The sequence below is a fragment of the Carassius carassius genome, unplaced genomic scaffold (genome assembly GCF_963082965.1).
Source record: "Carassius carassius unplaced genomic scaffold, fCarCar2.1 SCAFFOLD_60, whole genome shotgun sequence".
NCBI lineage: Eukaryota > Metazoa > Chordata > Actinopteri > Cypriniformes > Cyprinidae > Carassius > Carassius carassius.
In genome coordinates this window covers 997,517-1,015,000 of record NW_026775084.1, presented here as the reverse complement: position 1 = coordinate 1,015,000, position 17,484 = coordinate 997,517, and the positions used below count along the sequence as shown (strand labels likewise).

At 36.2% G+C, this 17,484-nt stretch overlaps 14 non-coding genes across 14 annotated transcripts in view; all 14 read right to left on the bottom strand.

The window, feature by feature from the left end:
- Positions 1–66, bottom strand: part of LOC132135826 (5S ribosomal RNA) — a 119-nt gene extending 53 nt beyond the window's left edge. Inside the window, exon 1 of the ribosomal RNA XR_009430747.1 lies at positions 1–66. This exon is cut by the window's left edge and continues 53 nt beyond it. This is a non-coding gene — a ribosomal RNA (5S ribosomal RNA).
- An 899-nt stretch (positions 67–965) lies between these two features.
- On the bottom strand, positions 966–1,084 carry LOC132135271 (5S ribosomal RNA). The gene has a single exon (XR_009430223.1). It is a non-coding gene; the product is annotated as a 5S ribosomal RNA (ribosomal RNA).
- A 1,519-nt stretch (positions 1,085–2,603) lies between these two features.
- Positions 2,604–2,722, bottom strand: LOC132135397 (5S ribosomal RNA). The gene has a single exon (XR_009430343.1). It is a non-coding gene; the product is annotated as a 5S ribosomal RNA (ribosomal RNA).
- A 1,201-nt stretch (positions 2,723–3,923) lies between these two features.
- On the bottom strand, positions 3,924–4,042 carry LOC132135377 (5S ribosomal RNA). Its single transcript, XR_009430324.1, has one exon. It is a non-coding gene; the product is annotated as a 5S ribosomal RNA (ribosomal RNA).
- An 84-nt stretch (positions 4,043–4,126) lies between these two features.
- On the bottom strand, positions 4,127–4,245 carry LOC132136109 (5S ribosomal RNA). Its single transcript, XR_009431011.1, has one exon. It is a non-coding gene; the product is annotated as a 5S ribosomal RNA (ribosomal RNA).
- A 1,419-nt stretch (positions 4,246–5,664) lies between these two features.
- LOC132136085 (5S ribosomal RNA) lies at positions 5,665–5,783 on the bottom strand. The gene has a single exon (XR_009430990.1). It is a non-coding gene; the product is annotated as a 5S ribosomal RNA (ribosomal RNA).
- Positions 5,784–5,867: 84 nt separating this feature from the next.
- On the bottom strand, positions 5,868–5,986 carry LOC132136107 (5S ribosomal RNA). The gene has a single exon (XR_009431010.1). It is a non-coding gene; the product is annotated as a 5S ribosomal RNA (ribosomal RNA).
- Positions 5,987–6,686: 700 nt separating this feature from the next.
- Positions 6,687–6,805, bottom strand: LOC132135376 (5S ribosomal RNA). Its single transcript, XR_009430323.1, has one exon. It is a non-coding gene; the product is annotated as a 5S ribosomal RNA (ribosomal RNA).
- Positions 6,806–6,889: 84 nt separating this feature from the next.
- LOC132136106 (5S ribosomal RNA) lies at positions 6,890–7,008 on the bottom strand. Its single transcript, XR_009431009.1, has one exon. It is a non-coding gene; the product is annotated as a 5S ribosomal RNA (ribosomal RNA).
- Positions 7,009–10,072: 3,064 nt separating this feature from the next.
- LOC132136094 (5S ribosomal RNA) lies at positions 10,073–10,191 on the bottom strand. The gene has a single exon (XR_009430997.1). It is a non-coding gene; the product is annotated as a 5S ribosomal RNA (ribosomal RNA).
- Positions 10,192–11,647: 1,456 nt separating this feature from the next.
- LOC132135370 (5S ribosomal RNA) lies at positions 11,648–11,766 on the bottom strand. The gene has a single exon (XR_009430318.1). It is a non-coding gene; the product is annotated as a 5S ribosomal RNA (ribosomal RNA).
- A 1,452-nt stretch (positions 11,767–13,218) lies between these two features.
- On the bottom strand, positions 13,219–13,337 carry LOC132135368 (5S ribosomal RNA). The gene has a single exon (XR_009430316.1). It is a non-coding gene; the product is annotated as a 5S ribosomal RNA (ribosomal RNA).
- Positions 13,338–14,352: 1,015 nt separating this feature from the next.
- On the bottom strand, positions 14,353–14,471 carry LOC132136120 (5S ribosomal RNA). The gene has a single exon (XR_009431022.1). It is a non-coding gene; the product is annotated as a 5S ribosomal RNA (ribosomal RNA).
- Positions 14,472–15,918: 1,447 nt separating this feature from the next.
- Positions 15,919–16,037, bottom strand: LOC132136105 (5S ribosomal RNA). The gene has a single exon (XR_009431008.1). It is a non-coding gene; the product is annotated as a 5S ribosomal RNA (ribosomal RNA).
- Positions 16,038–17,484: the final 1,447 nt, after the last annotated feature.

The following is a 17,484-nucleotide window of genomic DNA, read 5'->3' as shown; positions in this document are numbered from 1 at the left end:
CCCAAACCTGCTTAGCTTCCGAGATCAGACAAGATCGGGCATGGCCAGGCTGGTATGGCCGTAAGCGAAGGAGGCTGCAAAGAGAGGGCTATTTAAAGATCAGCCACTATAATCGGTATTTCCAGGCAGTCTCCAATCCAAGTACTATCTAGGCCCAAACCTGCTTAGATTCTGAGATTGGGCATTGAATATTTTTTAATTTAATTTTTTTTTTTGCAAATTTATTACATAATTACTGAAAATTTCCAAAAGTACTAACCTGGCCCAAACCTGTTTCGGTTTTCTAAGACTGGGCATTGACTCTTTTTTTTTTTTTTTTTATGCAAAACTATTAGATAATTACTGAAAATTTCCAAAAGTACTAACCTGGCCCAAACCTGTTTCGGTTTTCTAAGACTGGGCATTGACTCTTTTTTTTTTTTTTTTTTTGCAAGATTATTAGACAATTAGTGAAAAGTTCCAAAAGTACTAACCAGGCCCAAACCTGTTTCGGTTTTCTAAGACTGGGCATTGACTCTTTTTTTTTTTTTTATGCAAAACTATTAGATAATTACTGAAAATTTCCAAAAGTACTAACCTGGCCCAAACCTGTTTCGGTTTTCTAAGACTGGGCATTGACTCTTTTTTTTTTTTTTGCAAGATTATTAGACAATTAGTGAAAAGTTCCAAAAGTACTAACCAGGCCCAAACCTGTTTCGGTTTTCTAAGACTGGGCATTGACTCTTTTTTTTTATTTATTTATGCAAAACTATTAGATAATTACTGAAATTTTCCAAAAGTACTAACCTGGCCCAAACCTGTTTCAGTTTTCTAAGACTGGGCATTGACTCTCTTTTTTTTTTTTTGCAAGATTATTAGACAATTAGTGAAAAATTCCAAAAGTACTAGGCTGCAAAGAGAGGGCTATTTAAAGATCAGCCACTATAACCGCCAGTGCATTATATAAGTAGAGAAGGAAACCTAAAAGCTTACAGCACCTGGTATTCCCAGGCGGTCTCCCATCCAAGTACTAACCAGGCCCAAACCTGCTTAGCTTCCGAGATCAGACGAGATCGGGGATGGCCAGGCTGGTATGGCCGTAAGCGAAGGAGGCTGCAAAGAGAGGGCTATTTAAAGATCAGCCACTATAATCGGTATTTCCAGGCAGTCTCCCATCCAAGTACTATCTAGGCCCAAACCTGCTTAGATTCTGAGATTGGGCATTGACTCTTTATTTATTTAATTTTTTTTTTTTGCAAATTTATTACATAATTACTGAAAATTTCCAAAAGTACTAACCTGGCCCAAACCTGTTTCGGTTTTCTAAGACTGGGCATTGACTCTTTTTTTTTTTTTTTTTTTTTGCAAGATTATTAGACAATTAGTGAAAAGTTCCAAAAGTACTAACCAGGCCCAAACCTGTTTCGGTTTTCTAAGTCTGGGCATTGACTCTTTTTTTTTTTTATTTATGCAAAACTATTAGATAATTACTGAAAAATTCCAAAAGTACTAACCTGGCCCAAACCTGTTTCGGTTTTCTAAGACTGGGCATTGACTCTTTTTTTTTTTTTTTTTTTGCAAGATTATTAGACAATTAGTGAAAAGTTCCAAAAGTACTAACCAGGCCCAAACCTGTTTCGGTTTTCTAAGACTGGGCATTGACTCTTTGTTTTTTGTTTTTTTTTCAAGATTATTAGACAATTACTGAAAATTTCCAAAAGTACTAACCTGGCCCAAACCTGTTTCGGTTTTCTAAGACTGGGCATTGACTCTTTTTTTTTTTTTTTGCAAGATTATTAGACAATTAGTGAAAAGTTCCAAAAGTACTAACCAGGCCCAAACCTGTTTCGGTTTTCTAAGACTGGGCATTGACTCTTTTTTTTTTTTTTTTTTTTGCAAGATTATTAGACAATTAGTGAAAAGTTCCAAAAGTACTAAACAGGCCCAAACCTGTTTCGGTTTTTTAAGACTGGGCATTGACTCTTAGCTTCCGAGATCAGACGAGATCGGGCATAGCCAGGCTGGTATGGCCATAAGCGAAGGAGGCTGCAAAGAGAGGGCTATTTAAAGATCAGCCACTATAATCGGTATTTCCAGGCAGTCTCCCATCCAAGTACTAACTGGGCCCAAACCTGCTTAGATTCTGAGATTGGGCATTGACTCTATATTTATTTAATTTCTTTTTTGCAAATTTATCACATAATTACTGAAAATTTCCAAAAGTACTAACCTGGCCCAAACCTGTTTCGGTTTTCTAAGACTGGGCATTGACTCTTTGTTTTTTTTTTTTTTTCAAGATTATTAGACAATTAGTGAAAAGTTCCAAAAGTACTAACCAGGCCCAAACCTGTTTCGGTTTTCTAAGACTGGGCATTGACTCTTTGTTTTTTGTTTTTTTTTCAAGATTATTAGACAATTAGTGAAAAGTTCCAAAAGTACTAACCAGGCCCAAACCTGTTTCGGTTTTCTAAGACTGGGCATTGACTCTTTTTTTTTTTATTTATGCAAAACTATTAGATAATTACTGAAAAATTCCAAAAGTACTAGGCTGCAAAGAGAGGGCTATTTAAAGATCAGCGACTATAACCGCCAGTGCATTATATAAGTAGAGAAGGAAACCTAAAAGCTTACAGCACCTGGTATTCCCAGGCGGTCTCCCAACCAAGTACTAACCAGGCCCAAACCTGCTTATCTTCCGAGATCAGACGAGATCGGGCATGGCCAGGCTGGTATGGCCGTAAGCGAAGGAGGCTGCAAAGAGAGGGCTATTTAAAGATCAGCCACTATAATCGGTATTTCCAGGCAGTCTCCCATCCAAGTACTATCTAGGCCCAAACCTGCTTAGATTCTGAGATTGGGCATTGACTCTTTATTTATTTAATTTTTTTTTTGCAAATTTATTACATAATTACTGAAAATTTCCAAAAGTACTAACCTGGCCCAAACCTGTTTCGGTTTTCTAAGACTGGGCATTGACTCTTTTTTTTTTTTATTTATGCAAAACTATTAGATAATTACTGAAAATTTCCAAAAGTACTAACCTGGCCCAAACCTGTTTCGGTTTTCTAAGACTGGGCATTGACTCTTTTTTTTTTTATTTATGCAAAACTATTAGATAATTACTGAAAATTTCCAAAAGTACTAACCTGGCCCAAACCTGTTTCGGTTTTCTAAGACTGGGCATGGACTCTTTTTTTTTTTTTTTTGCAAGATTATTAGACAATTAGTGAAAAGTTCCAAAAGTACTAACCTGGCCCAAACCTGTTTCGGTTTTCTAAGACTGGGCATTGACTCTTTTTTTTTTTTTTTTTTGCAAGATTATTAGACAATTAGTGAGAAGTTCCAAAAGTACTAAACAGGCCCAAACCTGTTTCGGTTTTTTAAGACTGGGCATTGACTCTTAGCTTCCGAGATCAGACGAGATCGGGCATAGCCAGGCTGGTATGGCCGTAAGCGAAGGAGGCTGCAAAGAGAGGGCTATTTAAAGATCAGCCACTATAATCGGTATTTCCAGGCAGTCTCCCATCCAAGTACTAACTGGGCCCAAACCTGCTTAGATTCTGAGATTGGGCATTGACTCTTTATTTATTTAATTTTTTTTTTGCAAATTTATTACATAATTACTGAAAATTTCCAAAAGTACTAACCTGGCCCAAACCTGTTTCGGTTTTCTAAGACTGGGCATTGACTCTTTTTTTTTTTTTTTTTTGCAAGATTATTAGACAATTAGTGAAAAGTTTCAAAAGTACCAACCAGGCCCAAACCTGTTTCGGTTTTCTAAGACTGGGCATTGACTCTTTTTTTTTTTTTTTTTATTTATTTATGCAAAACTATTAGATAATTACTGAAAAATTCCAAAAGTACTAGGCTGCAAAGAGAGGGCTATTTAAAGATCAGCGACTATAACCGCCAGTGCATTATATAAGTAGAGAAGGAAACCTAAAAGCTTACAGCACCTGGTATTCCCAGGCGGTCTCCCAACCAAGTACTAACCAGGCCCAAACCTGCTTATCTTCCGAGATCAGACGAGATCGGGCATAGCCAGGCTGGTATGGCCGTAAGCGAAGGAGGCTGCAAAGAGAGGGCTATTTAAAGATCAGCCACTATAACCGCCAGTGCATTATATAAGTAGAGAAGGAAAGCTAAAAGCTTACAGCACCTGGTATTCCCAGGCGGTCTCCCATCCAAGTACTAACCAGGCCCAAACCTGCTTAGCTTCCGAGATCAGACAAGATCGGGCATGGCCAGGCTGATATGGCCGTAAGCAAAGGAGGCTGCAAAGAGAGGGCTATTTAAAGATCAGCCACTATAATCGGTATTTCCAGGCAGTCTCCCATCCAAGTACTATCTAGGCCCAAACCTGCTTAGATTCTGAGATTGGGCATTGACTCTTTTTTAATTTAATTTTTTTTTTGCAAATTTATTACATAATTACTGAAAATTTCCAAAAGTACTAACCTGGCCCAAACCTGTTTCGGTTTTCTAAGACTGGGCATTGACTCTTTTTTTTTTTTTTTTTTTTGCAAGATTATTAGACAATTAGTGAAAAGTTCCAAAAGTACTAACCAGGCCCAAACCTGTTTCGGTTTTCTAAGACTGGGCATTGACTCTTTTTTTTTTTTATTTATGCAAAACTATTAGATAATTACTGAAAATTTCCAAAAGTACTAACCTGGCCCAAACCTGTTTCAGTTTTCTAAGACTGGGCATTGACTCTTTTTTTTTTTTTTTTGCAAGATTATTAGACAATTAGTGAAAAGTTCCAAAAGTACTAACCAGGCCCAAACCTGTTTCGGTTTTCTAAGACTGGGCATTGACTCTTTTTTTTATTTTTTTTTTTATGCAAAACTATTAGATAATTACTGAAAAATTCCAAAAGTACTAACCTGGCCCAAACCTGTTTCGGTTTTCTAAGACTGGGCATTGACCATTAGCTTCTGAGATCAGACGAGATCGGGCATAGCCAGGCTGGTATGTCCGTAAGCGAAGGAGGCTGCAACGAGAGGGCTATTTAAAGATCAGCCACTATAATCGGTATTTCCAGGCAGTCTCCCATCCAAGTACTAACTGGGCCCAAACCTGCTTAGATTCTGAGATTGGGCATTGACTCTTTATTTATTTAATTTTTTTTTTGCAAATTTATTACATAATTACTGAAAATTTCCAAAAGTACTAACCTGGCCCAAACGTGTTTCGGTTTTCTAAGACTGGCCATTGACTCTTTGTTTTTTTTGTTTTTTTTCAAGATTATTAGACAATTAGTGAAAAGTTCCAAAAGTACTAACCAGGCCCAAACCTGTTTCGGTTTTCTAAGACTGGGCATTGACTCTTTTTTTTTTTTATTTATGCAAAACTATTAGATAATTACTGAAAATTTCCAAAAGTACTAACCTGGCCCAAACCTGTTTCGGTTTTCTAAGACTGGGCATTGACTCTTTTTTTTTTTTTTTGCAAGATTATTAGACAATTAGTGAAAAGTTTCAAAAGTACTAACCAGGCCCAAACCTGTTTCGGTTTTCTAAGACTGGGCATTGACTCTTTTTTTTTTTTTTTTTTTTTATTTATGCAAAACTATTAGATAATTACTGAAAAATTCCAAAAGTACTAGGCTGCAAAGAGAGGGCTATTTAAAGATCAGCGACTATAACCGCCAGTGCATTATATAAGTAGAGAAGGAAACCTAAAAGCTTACAGCACCTGGTATTCCCAGGCGGTCTCCCAACCAAGTACTAACCAGGCCCAAACCTGCTTATCTTCCGAGATCAGACGAGATCGGTCATAGCCAGGCTGGTATGGCCGTAAGCGAAGGAGGCTGCAAAGAGAGGGCTATTTAAAGATCAGCCACTATAACCGCCAGTGCATTATATAAGTAGAGAAGGAAAGCTAAAAGCTTACAGCACCTGGTATTCCCAGGCGGTCTCCCATCCAAGTACTAACCAGGCCCAAACCTGCTTAGCTTCCGAGATCAGACAAGATCGGGCATGGCCAGGCTGATATGGCCGTAAGCGAAGGAGGCTGCAAAGAGAGGGCTATTTAAAGATCAGCCACTATAATCGGTATTTCCAGGCAGTCTCCCATCCAAGTACTATCTAGGCCCAAACCTGCTTAGATTCTGAGATTGGGCATTGACTCTTTATTTATTTAATTTTTTTTTTGCAAATTTATTACATAATTACTGAAAATTTCCAAAAGTACTAACCTGGCCCAAACGTGTTTCGGTTTTCTAAGACTGGCCATTGACTCTTTGTTTTTTTTGTTTTTTTTCAAGATTATTAGACAATTAGTGAAAAGTTCCAAAAGTACTAACCAGGCCCAAACCTGTTTCGGTTTTCTAAGACTGGGCATTGACTCTTTTTTTTTTTTATTTATGCAAAACTATTAGATAATTACTGAAAATTTCCAAAAGTACTAACCTGGCCCAAACCTGTTTCGGTTTTCTAAGACTGGGCATTGACTCTTTTTTTTTTTTTTTGCAAGATTATTAGACAATTAGTGAAAAGTTTCAAAAGTACTAACCAGGCCCAAACCTGTTTCGGGTTTCTAAGACTGGGCATTGACTCTTTTTTTTTTTTTTTTTTTTTATTTATGCAAAACTATTAGATAATTACTGAAAAATTCCAAAAGTACTAGGCTGCAAAGAGAGGGCTATTTAAAGATCAGCGACTATAACCGCCAGTGCATTATATAAGTAGAGAAGGAAACCTAAAAGCTTACAGCACCTGGTATTCCCAGGCGGTCTCCCAACCAAGTACTAACCAGGCCCAAACCTGCTTATCTTCCGAGATCAGACGAGATCGGGCATAGCCAGGCTGGTATGGCCGTAAGCGAAGGAGGCTGCAAAGAGAGGGCTATTTAAAGATCAGCCACTATAACCGCCAGTGCATTATATAAGTAGAGAAGGAAAGCTAAAAGCTTACAGCACCTGGTATTCCCAGGCGGTCTCCCATCCAAGTACTAACCAGGCCCAAACCTGCTTAGCTTCCGAGATCAGACAAGATCGGGCATGGCCAGGCTGATATGGCCGTAAGCGAAGGAGGCTGCAAAGAGAGGGCTATTTAAAGATCAGCCACTATAATCGGTATTTCCAGGCAGTCTCCCATCCAAGTACTATCTAGGCCCAAACCTGCTTAGATTCTGAGATTGGGCATTGACTCTTTTTTAATTTAATTTTTTTTTTGCAAATTTATTACATAATTACTGAAAATTTCCAAAAGTACTAACCTGGCCCAAACCTGTTTCAGTTTTCTAAGACTGGGCATTGACTCTTTTTTTTTTTTTGCAAGATTATTAGACAATTAGTGAAAAGTTCCAAAAGTACTAACCAGGCCCAAACCTGTTTCGGTTTTCTAAGACTGGGCATTGACTCTTTTTTTAATTTTTTTTTTTATGCAAAACTATTAGATAATTACTGAAAAATTCCAAAAGTACTAACCTGGCCCAAACCTGTTTCGGTTTTCTAAGACTGGGCATTGACTCTTTTTTTTTTTTTTTTTTGCAAGATTATTAGACAATTAGTGAAAAGTTCCAAAAGTACTAAACAGGCCCAAACCTGTTTCGGTTTTTTAAGACTGGGCATTGACCATTAGCTTCTGAGATCAGACGAGATCGGGCATAGCCAGGCTGGTATGGCCGTAAGCGAAGGAGGCTGCAACGAGAGGGCTATTTAAAGATCAGCCACTATAATCGGTATTTCCAGGCAGTCTCCCATCCAAGTACTAACTGGGCCCAAACCTGCTTAGATTCTGAGATTGGGCATTGACTCTTTATTTATGTAATTTTTTTTTTGCAAATTTATTACATAATTACTGAAAATTTCCAAAAGTACTAACCTGGCCCAAACGTGTTTCGGTTTTCTAAGACTGGCCATTGACTCTTTGTTTTTTTTGTTTTTTTTCAAAACTATTAGATAATTACTGAAAATTTCCAAAAGTACTAACCTGGCCCAAACCTGTTTCGGTTTTCTAAGACTGGGCATTGACTCTTTTTTTTTTTTTTTTGCAAGATTATTAGACAATTAGTGAAAAGTTCCAAAAGTACTAACCAGGCCCAAACCTGTTTCGGTTTTCTAAGACTGGGCATTGACTCTTTTTTTTTTTTATTTATGCAAAACTATTAGATAATTACTGAAAATTTCCAAAAGTACTAACCTGGCCCAAACCTGTTTCAGTTTTCTAAGACTGGGCATTGACTCTTTTTTTTTTTTTTGCAAGATTATTAGACAATTAGTGAAAAGTTCCAAAAGTACTAACCAGGCCCAAACCTGTTTCGGTTTTCTAAGACTGGGCATTGACTCTTTTTTTTTATTTTTTTTTAATGCAAAACTATTAGATAATTACTGAAAAATTCCAAAAGTACTAACCTGGCCCAAACCTGTTTCGGTTTTCTAAGACTGGGCATTGACTCTTTTTTTTTTTTTTTTTTGCAAGATTATTAGACAATTAGTGAAAAGTTCCAAAAGTACTAAACAGGCCCAAACCTGTTTCGGTTTTTTAAGACTGGGCATTGACCATTAGCTTCTGAGATCAGACGAGATCGGGCATAGCCAGGCTGGTATGGCCGTAAGCGAAGGAGGCTGCAACGAGAGGGCTATTTAAAGATCAGCCACTATAATCGGTATTTCCAGGCAGTCTCCCATCCAAGTACTAACTGGGCCCAAACCTGCTTAGATTCTGAGATTGGGCATTGACTCTTTATTTATTTAATTTTTTTTTTGCAAATTTATTACATAATTACTGAAAATTTCCAAAAGTACTAACCTGGCCCAAACGTGTTTTGGTTTTCTAAGACTGGGCATTGACTCTTTGTTTTTTTTGTTTTTTTTCAAGATTATTAGACAATTAGTGAAAAGTTCCAAAAGTACTAACCAGGCCCAAACCTGTTTCGGTTTTCTAAGACTGGGCATTGACTCTTTTTTTTTTTTATTTATGCAAAACTATTAGATAATTACTGAAAATTTCCAAAAGTACTAACCTGGCCCAAACCTGTTTCGGTTTTCTAAGACTGGGCATTGACTCTTTTTTTTTTTTTTGGCAAGATTATTAGACAATTAGTGAAAATTTCCAAAAGTACTAACCTGGCCCAAACCTGTTTCAGTTTTCTAAGACTGGGCATTGACTTTTTTTTTTTTTTTTGCAAGATTATTAGACAATTAGTGAAAAGTTCCAAAAGTACTAACCAGGCCCAAACCTGTTTCGGTTTTCTAAGACTGGGCATTGACTCTTTTTTTTTTTTTTTTTATTTATGCAAAACTATTAGATAATTACTGAAAAATTCCAAAAGTACTAACCTGGCCCAAACCTGTTTCGGTTTTCTAAGACTGGGCATTGACTCTTTTTTTTTTTTTTTTTTTGCAAGATTATTAGACAATTAGTGAAAAGTTCCAAAAGTACTAAACAGGCCCAAACCTGTTTCGGTTTTTTAAGACTGGGCATTGACCATTAGCTTCCGAGATCAGACGAGATCGGGCATAGCCAGGCTGGTATGGCCGTAAGCGAAGGAGGCTGCAACGAGAGGGCTATTTAAAGATCAGCCACTATAATCGGTATTTCCAGGCAGTCTCCCATCCAAGTACTAACTGGGCCCAAACCTGCTTAGATTCTGAGATTGGGCATTGACTCTTTATTTATTTAATTTTTTTTTTGCAAATTTATTACATAATTACTGAAAATTTCCAAAAGTACTAACCTGGCCCAAACGTGTTTCGGTTTTCTAAGACTGGGCATTGACTCTTTGTTTTTTTTTGTTTTTTTCAAGATTATTAGACAATTAGTGAAAAGTTCCAAAAGTACTAACCAGGCCCAAACCTGTTTCGGTTTTCTAAGACTGGGCATTGACTCTTTTTTTTTTTTTTTTTTTTTGCAAGATTATTAGACAATTAGTGAAAAGTTCCAAACGTACTAAACAGGCCCAAACCTGTTTCGGTTTTTTAAGATTGGGCATTGACTCTTTTTTTTTTTTTTTTTTTTTTATTTATGCAAAACTATTAGATAATTACTGAAAAATTCCAAAAGTACTAGGCTGCAAAGAGAGGGCTATTTAAAGATCAGCCACTATAACCGCCAGTGCATTATATAAGTAGAGAAGGAAACCTAAAAGCTTACAGCACCTGGTATTCCCAGGCGGTCTCCCATCCAAGTACTAACCAGGCCCAAACCTTCTTAGCTTCCGAGATCAGACGAGATCAGGCATAGCCAGGCTGGTATGGCCGTAAGCGAAGGAGGCTGCAAAGAGAGGGCTATTTAAAGATCAGCCACTATAATCGGTATTTCCAGGCAGTCTCCCATCCAAGTACTATCTAGGCCCAAACCTGCTTAGATTCTGAGATTGGGCAATGACTCTTTTTTAATTTAATTTTTTTTTGTTGCAAATTTATTACATAATTACTGAAAATTTCCAAAAGTACTAACCTGGCCCAAACGTGTTTCGGTTTTCTAAGACTGGGCATTGACTCTTTGTTTTTTTTGTTTTTTTTCAAGATTATTAGACAATTAGTGAAAAGTTCCAAAAGTACTAACCAGGCCCAAACCTGTTTCGGTTTTCTAAGACTGGGCATTGACTCTTTTTTTTTTTATTTATGCAAAACTATTAGATAATTACTGAAAATTTCCAAAAGTACTAACCTGGCCCAAACCTGTTTCGGTTTTCGAAGACTGGGCATTGACTCTTTTTTTTTTTTTTTGCAAGATTATTAGACAATTAGTGAAAAGTTCCAAAAGTACTAACCAGGCCCAAACCTGTTTCGGTTTTCTAAGACTGGGCATTGACTCTTTTTTTTTTTTTATTTCTGCAAAACTATTAGATAATTACTGAAAATTTCCAAAAGTACTAACCTGGCCCAAACCTGTTTCGGTTTTCGAAGACTGGGCATTGACTCTTTTTTTTTTTTTTTTGCAAGATTATTAGACAATTAGTGAAAAGTTCCAAAAGTACTAACCAGGCCCAAACCTGTTTCGGTTTTCTAAGACTGGGCATTGACTCTTTTTTTTTTTTTATTTATTTATGCAAAACTATTAGATAATTACTGAAAATTTCCAAAAGTACTAACCTGGCCCAAACCTGTTTCGGTTATGTAAGACTGGGCATTGACTCTTTTTTTTTTTTTTTTGCAAGATTATTAGATAATTACTGAAAAATTCCAAAAGTACTAACCTGGCCCAAACCTGTTTCGGTTTTCTAAGACTGGGCATTGACTCTTTTTTTTTTTTTTTTTATTTATGCAAAACTATTAGATAATTACTAATAATTTCCAAAAGTACTAACCTGGCCCAAACCTGTTTCGGTTTTCTAAGACTGGGCATTGACTCTTTTTTTTTTTTGCAAGATTATTAGACAATTAGTGAAAATTTTCGAAAAAAGTACTAACCAGGCCCAAACCTGTTTCGGTTTTCTAAGACTGGGCATTGACTCTTTTTTTTTTTTTTTTTTTTTTGCTAGATTATTAGACAATTAGTGAAAAGTTCCAAACGTACTAAACAGGCCCAAACCTGTTTCGGTTTTTTAAGATTGGGCATTGACTCTTTTTTTTTTTTTTTTTTTTTTTTTAATTTATGCAAAACTATTAGATAATTACTGAAAAATTCCAAAAGTACTAGGCTGCAAAGAGAGGGCTATTTAAAGATCAGCCACTATAACCGCCAGTGCATTATATAAGTAGAGAAGGAAACCTAAAAGCTTACAGCACCTGGTATTCCCAGGCGGTCTCCCATCCAAGTACTAACCAGGCCCAAACCTGCTTAGCTTCCGAGATCAGACGAGATCAGGCATAGCCAGGCTGGTATGGCCGTAAGCGAAGGAGGCTGCAAAGAGAGGGCTATTTAAAGATCAGCCACTATAATCGTTATTTCCAGGCAGTCTCCCATCCAAGTACTATCTAGGCCCAAACCTGCTTAGATTCTGAGATTGGGCAATGACTCTTTTTTAATTTAATTTTTTTTTTTGCAAATTTATTACATAATTACTGAAAATTTCCAAAAGTACTAACCTGGCCCAAACCTGTTTCGGTTTTCTAAGACTGGGCATTGACTCTTTGTTTTTTTTGTTTTTTTTCAAGATTATTAGACAATTAGTGAAAAGTTCCAAAAGTACTAACCAGGCCCAAACCTGTTTCGGTTTTCTAAGACTGGGCATTGACTCTTTTTTTTTTTATTTATGCAAAACTATTAGATAATTGCTGAAAATTTCCAAAAGTACTAACCTGGCCCAAACCTGTTTCGGTTTTCGAAGACTGGGCATTGACTCTTTTTTTTTTTTTTGCAAGATTATTAGACAATTAGTGAAAAGTTCCAAAAGTACTAACCAGGCCCAAACCTGTTTCGGTTTTCTAAGACTGGGCATTGACTCTTTTTTTTTTTTTATTTCTGCAAAACTATTAGATAATTACTGAAAATTTCCAAAAGTACTAACCTGGCCCAAACCTGTTTCGGTTTTCGAAGACTGGGCATTGACTCTTTTTTTTTTTTTTTTGCAAGATTATTAGACAATTAGTGAAAAGTTCCAAAAGTACTAACCAGGCCCAAACCTGTTTCGGTTTTCTAAGACTGGGCATTGACTCTTTTTTTTTTTTATTTATTTATGCAAAACTATTAGATAATTACTGAAAATTTCCAAAAGTACTAACCTGGCCCAAACCTGTTTCGGTTATGTAAGACTGGGCATTGACTCTTTTTTTTTTTTTTTTGCAAGATTATTAGATAATTACTGAAAAATTCCAAAAGTACTAACCTGGCCCAAACCTGTTTCGGTTTTCTAAGACTGGGCATTGACTCTTTTTTTTTTTTTTTTTATTTATGCAAAACTATTAGATAATTACTAATAATTTCCAAAAGTACTAACCTGGCCCAAACCTGTTTCGGTTTTCTAAGACTGGGCATTGACTCTTTTTTTTTTTTGCAAGATTATTAGACAATTAGTGAAAATTTTCGAAAAAAGTACTAACCAGGCCCAAACCTGTTTCGGTTTTCTAAGACTGGGCATTGACTCTTTTTTTTTTTTTTTTTTTTTGCTAGATTATTAGACAATTAGTGAAAAGTTCCAAACGTACTAAACAGGCCCAAACCTGTTTCGGTTTTTTAAGATTGGGCATTGACTCTTTTTTTTTTTTTTTTTTTTTTTTTAATTTATGCAAAACTATTAGATAATTACTGAAAAATTCCAAAAGTACTAGGCTGCAAAGAGAGGGCTATTTAAAGATCAGCCACTATAACCGCCAGTGCATTATATAAGTAGAGAAGGAAACCTAAAAGCTTACAGCACCTGGTATTCCCAGGCGGTCTCCCATCCAAGTACTAACCAGGCCCAAACCTGCTTAGCTTCCGAGATCAGACGAGATCAGGCATAGCCAGGCTGGTATGGCCGTAAGCGAAGGAGGCTGCAAAGAGAGGGCTATTTAAAGATCAGCCACTATAATCGTTATTTCCAGGCAGTCTCCCATCCAAGTACTATCTAGGCCCAAACCTGCTTAGATTCTGAGATTGGGCAATGACTCTTTTTTAATTTAATTTTTTTTTTTGCAAATTTATTACATAATTACTGAAAATTTCCAAAAGTACTAACCTGGCCCAAACCTGTTTCGGTTTTCTAAGACTGGGCATTGACTCTTTTTTTTTTTTATTTATGCAAAACTATTAGATAATTACTGAAAATTTCCAAAAGTACTAACCTGGCCCAAACCTGTTTCGGTTTTCGAAGACTGGGCATTGACTCTTTTTTTTTTTTTTTTGCTAGATTATTAGACAATTAGTGAAAAGTTCCAAAAGTACTAACCAGGCCCAAACCTGTTTCGGTTTTCTAAGACTGGGCATTGACTCTTTTTTTTTTTTTTTTATTTATGCAAAACTATTAGATAATTACTGAAAATTTCCAAAAGTACTAACCTGGCCCAAACCTGTTTCGGTTATCTAAGACTGGGCATTGACTCTTTTTTTTTTTTTTTTGCAAGATTATTAGACAATTAGTGAAAAGTTCCAAAAGTACTAACCAGGCCCAAACCTGTTTCGGTTTTCTAAGACTGGGCATTGACTCTTTTTTTTTTTTATTTCTGCAAAACTATTAGATAATTACTGAAAATTTCCAAAAGTACTAACCTGGCCCAAACCTGTTTCGGTTTTCTAAGACTGGGCATTGACTCTTTTTTTTTTTTTTTTTTTTTGCAAGATTATTAGACAATTAGTGAAAAGTTCCAAAAGTACTAAACAGGCCCAAACCTGTTTCGGTTTTTTAAGACTGGGCATTGACACTTAGCTTCCGAGATCAGACGAGATCGGGCATAGCCAGGCTGGTATGGCCGTAAGCGAAGGAGGCTGCAAAGAGAGGGCTATTTAAAGATCAGCCACTATAACCGCCAGTGCATTATATAAGTAGAGAAGGAAACCTAAAAGCTTACAGCACCTGGTATTCCCAGGCAGTCTCCCATCCAAGTACTAAACAGGCCCAAACCTGCTTAGCTTCCGAGATCAGACGAGATCAGGCATAGCCAGGCTGGTATGGCCGTAAGCGAAGGAGGCTGCAAAGAGAGGGCTATTTAAAGATCAGCCACTATAATCGGTATTTCCAGGCAGTCTCCCATCCAAGTACTATCTAGGCCCAAACCTGCTTAGATTCTGAAATTGGGCAATGACTCTTTTTTAATTTAATTTTTTTTTTTGCAAATTTATTACATAATTACTGAAAATTTCCAAAAGTACTAACCTGGCCCAAACGTGTTTCGGTTTTCTAAGACTGGGCATTGACTCTTTGTTTTTTTTGTTTTTTTTCAAGATTATTAGACAATTAGTGAAAAGTTCCAAAAGTACTAACCAGGCCCAAACCTGTTTCGGTTTTCTAAGACTGGGCATTGACTCTTTTTTTTTTTATTTATGCAAAACTATTAGATAATTACTGAAAATTTCCAAAAGTACTAACCTGGCCCAAACCTGTTTCGGTTTTCGAAGACTGGGCATTGACTCTTTTTTTTTTTTTTTGCAAGATTATTAGACAATTAGTGAAAAGTTCCAAAAGTACTAACCAGGCCCAAACCTGTTTCGGTTTTCTAAGACTGGGCATTGACTCTTTTTTTTTTTTTATTTCTGCAAAACTATTAGATAATTACTGAAAATTTCCAAAAGTACTAACCTGGCCCAAACCTGTTTCGGTTTTCGAAGACTGGGCATTGACTCTTTTTTTTTTTTTTTGCAAGATTATTAGACAATTAGTGAAAAGTTCCAAAAGTACTAACCAGGCCCAAACCTGTTTCGGTTTTCTAAGACTGGGCATTGACTCTTTTTTTTTTTTTTTTATTTATGCAAAACTATTAGATAATTACTGAAAATTTCCAAAAGTACTAACCTGGCCCAAACCTGTTTCGGTTATGTAAGACTGGGCATTGACTCTTTTTTTTTTTTTTTGCAAGATTATTAGATAATTACTGAAAAATTCCAAAAGTACTAACCTGGCCCAAACCTGTTTCGGTTTTCTAAGACTGGGCATTGACTCTTTTTTTTTTTTTTTATTTATGCAAAACTATTAGATAATTACTAATAATTTCCAAAAGTACTAACCTGGCCCAAACCTGTTTCGGTTTTCTAAGACTGGGCATTGACTCTTTTTTTTTTTTGCAAGATTATTAGACAATTAGTGAAAATTTTCGAAAAAAGTACTAACCAGGCCCAAACCTGTTTCGGTTTTCTAAGACTGGGCATTGACTCTTTTTTTTTTTTTTTTTTTTTTTTGCTAGATTATTAGACAATTAGTGAAAAGTTCCAAACGTACTAAACAGGCCCAAACCTGTTTCGGTTTTTTAAGATTGGGCATTGACTCTTTTTTTTTTTTTTTTTTTTAATTCATGCAAAACTATTAGATAATTACTGAAAAATTCCAAAAGTACTAGGCTGCAAAGAGAGGGCTATTTAAAGATCAGCCACTATAACCGCCAGTGCATTATATAAGTAGAGAAGGAAAGCTAAAAGCTTACAGCACCTGGTATTCCCAGGCGGTCTCCCATCCAAGTACTAACCAGGCCCAAACCTGCTTAGCTTCCGAGATCAGACAAGATCGGGCATGGCCAGGCTGATATGGCCGTAAGCGAAGGAGGCTGCAAAGAGAGGGCTATTTAAAGATCAGCCACTATAATCGGTATTTCCAGGCAGTCTCCCATCCAAGTACTATCTAGGCCCAAACCTGCTTAGATTCTGAGATTGGGCATTGACTCTTTTTTAATTTAATTTTTTTTTTGCAAATTTATTACATAATTACTGAAAATTTCCAAAAGTACTAACCTGGCCCAAACCTGTTTCGGCTTTCTAAGACTGGGCATTGACTCTTTTTTTTTTTTTTTTTTTTGCAAGATTATTAGACAATTAGTGAAAAGTTCCAAAAGTACTTACCAGGCCCAAACCTGTTTCGGTTTTCTAAGACTGGGCATTGACTCTTTTTTTTTTTTTTTATGCAAAACTATTAGATAATTACTGAAAATTTCCAAAAGTACTAACCTGGCCCAAACCTGTTTCAGTTTTCTAAGACTGGGCATTGACTCTTTTTTTTTTTTTTTTGCAAGATTATTAGACAATTAGTGAAAAGTTCCAAAAGTACTAACCAGGCCCAAACCTGTTTCGGTTTTCTAAGACTGGGCATTGACTCTTTTTTTAATTTTTTTTTTTATGCAAAACTATTAGATAATTACTGAAAAATTCCAAAAGTACTAACCTGGCCCAAACCTGTTTCGGTTTTCTAAGACTGGGCATTGACTCTTTTTTTTTTTTTTTTTTGCAAGATTATTAGACAATTAGTGAAAAGTTCCAAAAGTACTAAACAGGCCCAAACCTGTTTCGGTTTTTTAAGACTGGGCATTGACCATTAGCTTCTGAGATCAGACGAGATCGGGCATAGCCAGGCTGGTATGGCCGTAAGCGAAGGAGGCTGCAACGAGAGGGCTATTTAAAGATCAGCCACTATAATCGGTATTTCCAGGCAGTCTCCCATCCAAGTACTAACTGGGCCCAAACCTGCTTAGATTCTGAGATTGGGCATTGACTCTTTATTTATTTAATTTTTTTTTTGCAAATTTATTACATAATTACTGAAAATTTCCAAAAGTACTAACCTGGCCCAAACGTGTTTCGGTTTTCTAAGACTGGCCATTGACTCTTTGTTTTTTTTCAAGATTATTAGACAATTAGTGAAAAGTTCCAAAAGTACTAACCAGGCCCAAACCTGTTTCGGTTTTCTAAGACTGGGCATTGACTCTTTTTTTTTTTTATTTATGCAAAACTATTAGATAATTACTGAAAATTTCCAAAAGTACTAACCTGGCCCAAACCTGTTTCGGTTTTCTAAGACTGGGCATTGACTCTTTTTTTTTTTTTTTGCAAGATTATTAGACAATTAGTGAAAAGTTCCAAAAGTACTAACCAGGCCCAAACCTGTTTCGGTTTTCTAAGACTGGGCATTGACTCTTTTTTTTTTTTATTTATGCAAAACTATTAGATAATTACTGAATATTTCCAAAAGTACTAACCTGGCCCAAACCTGTTT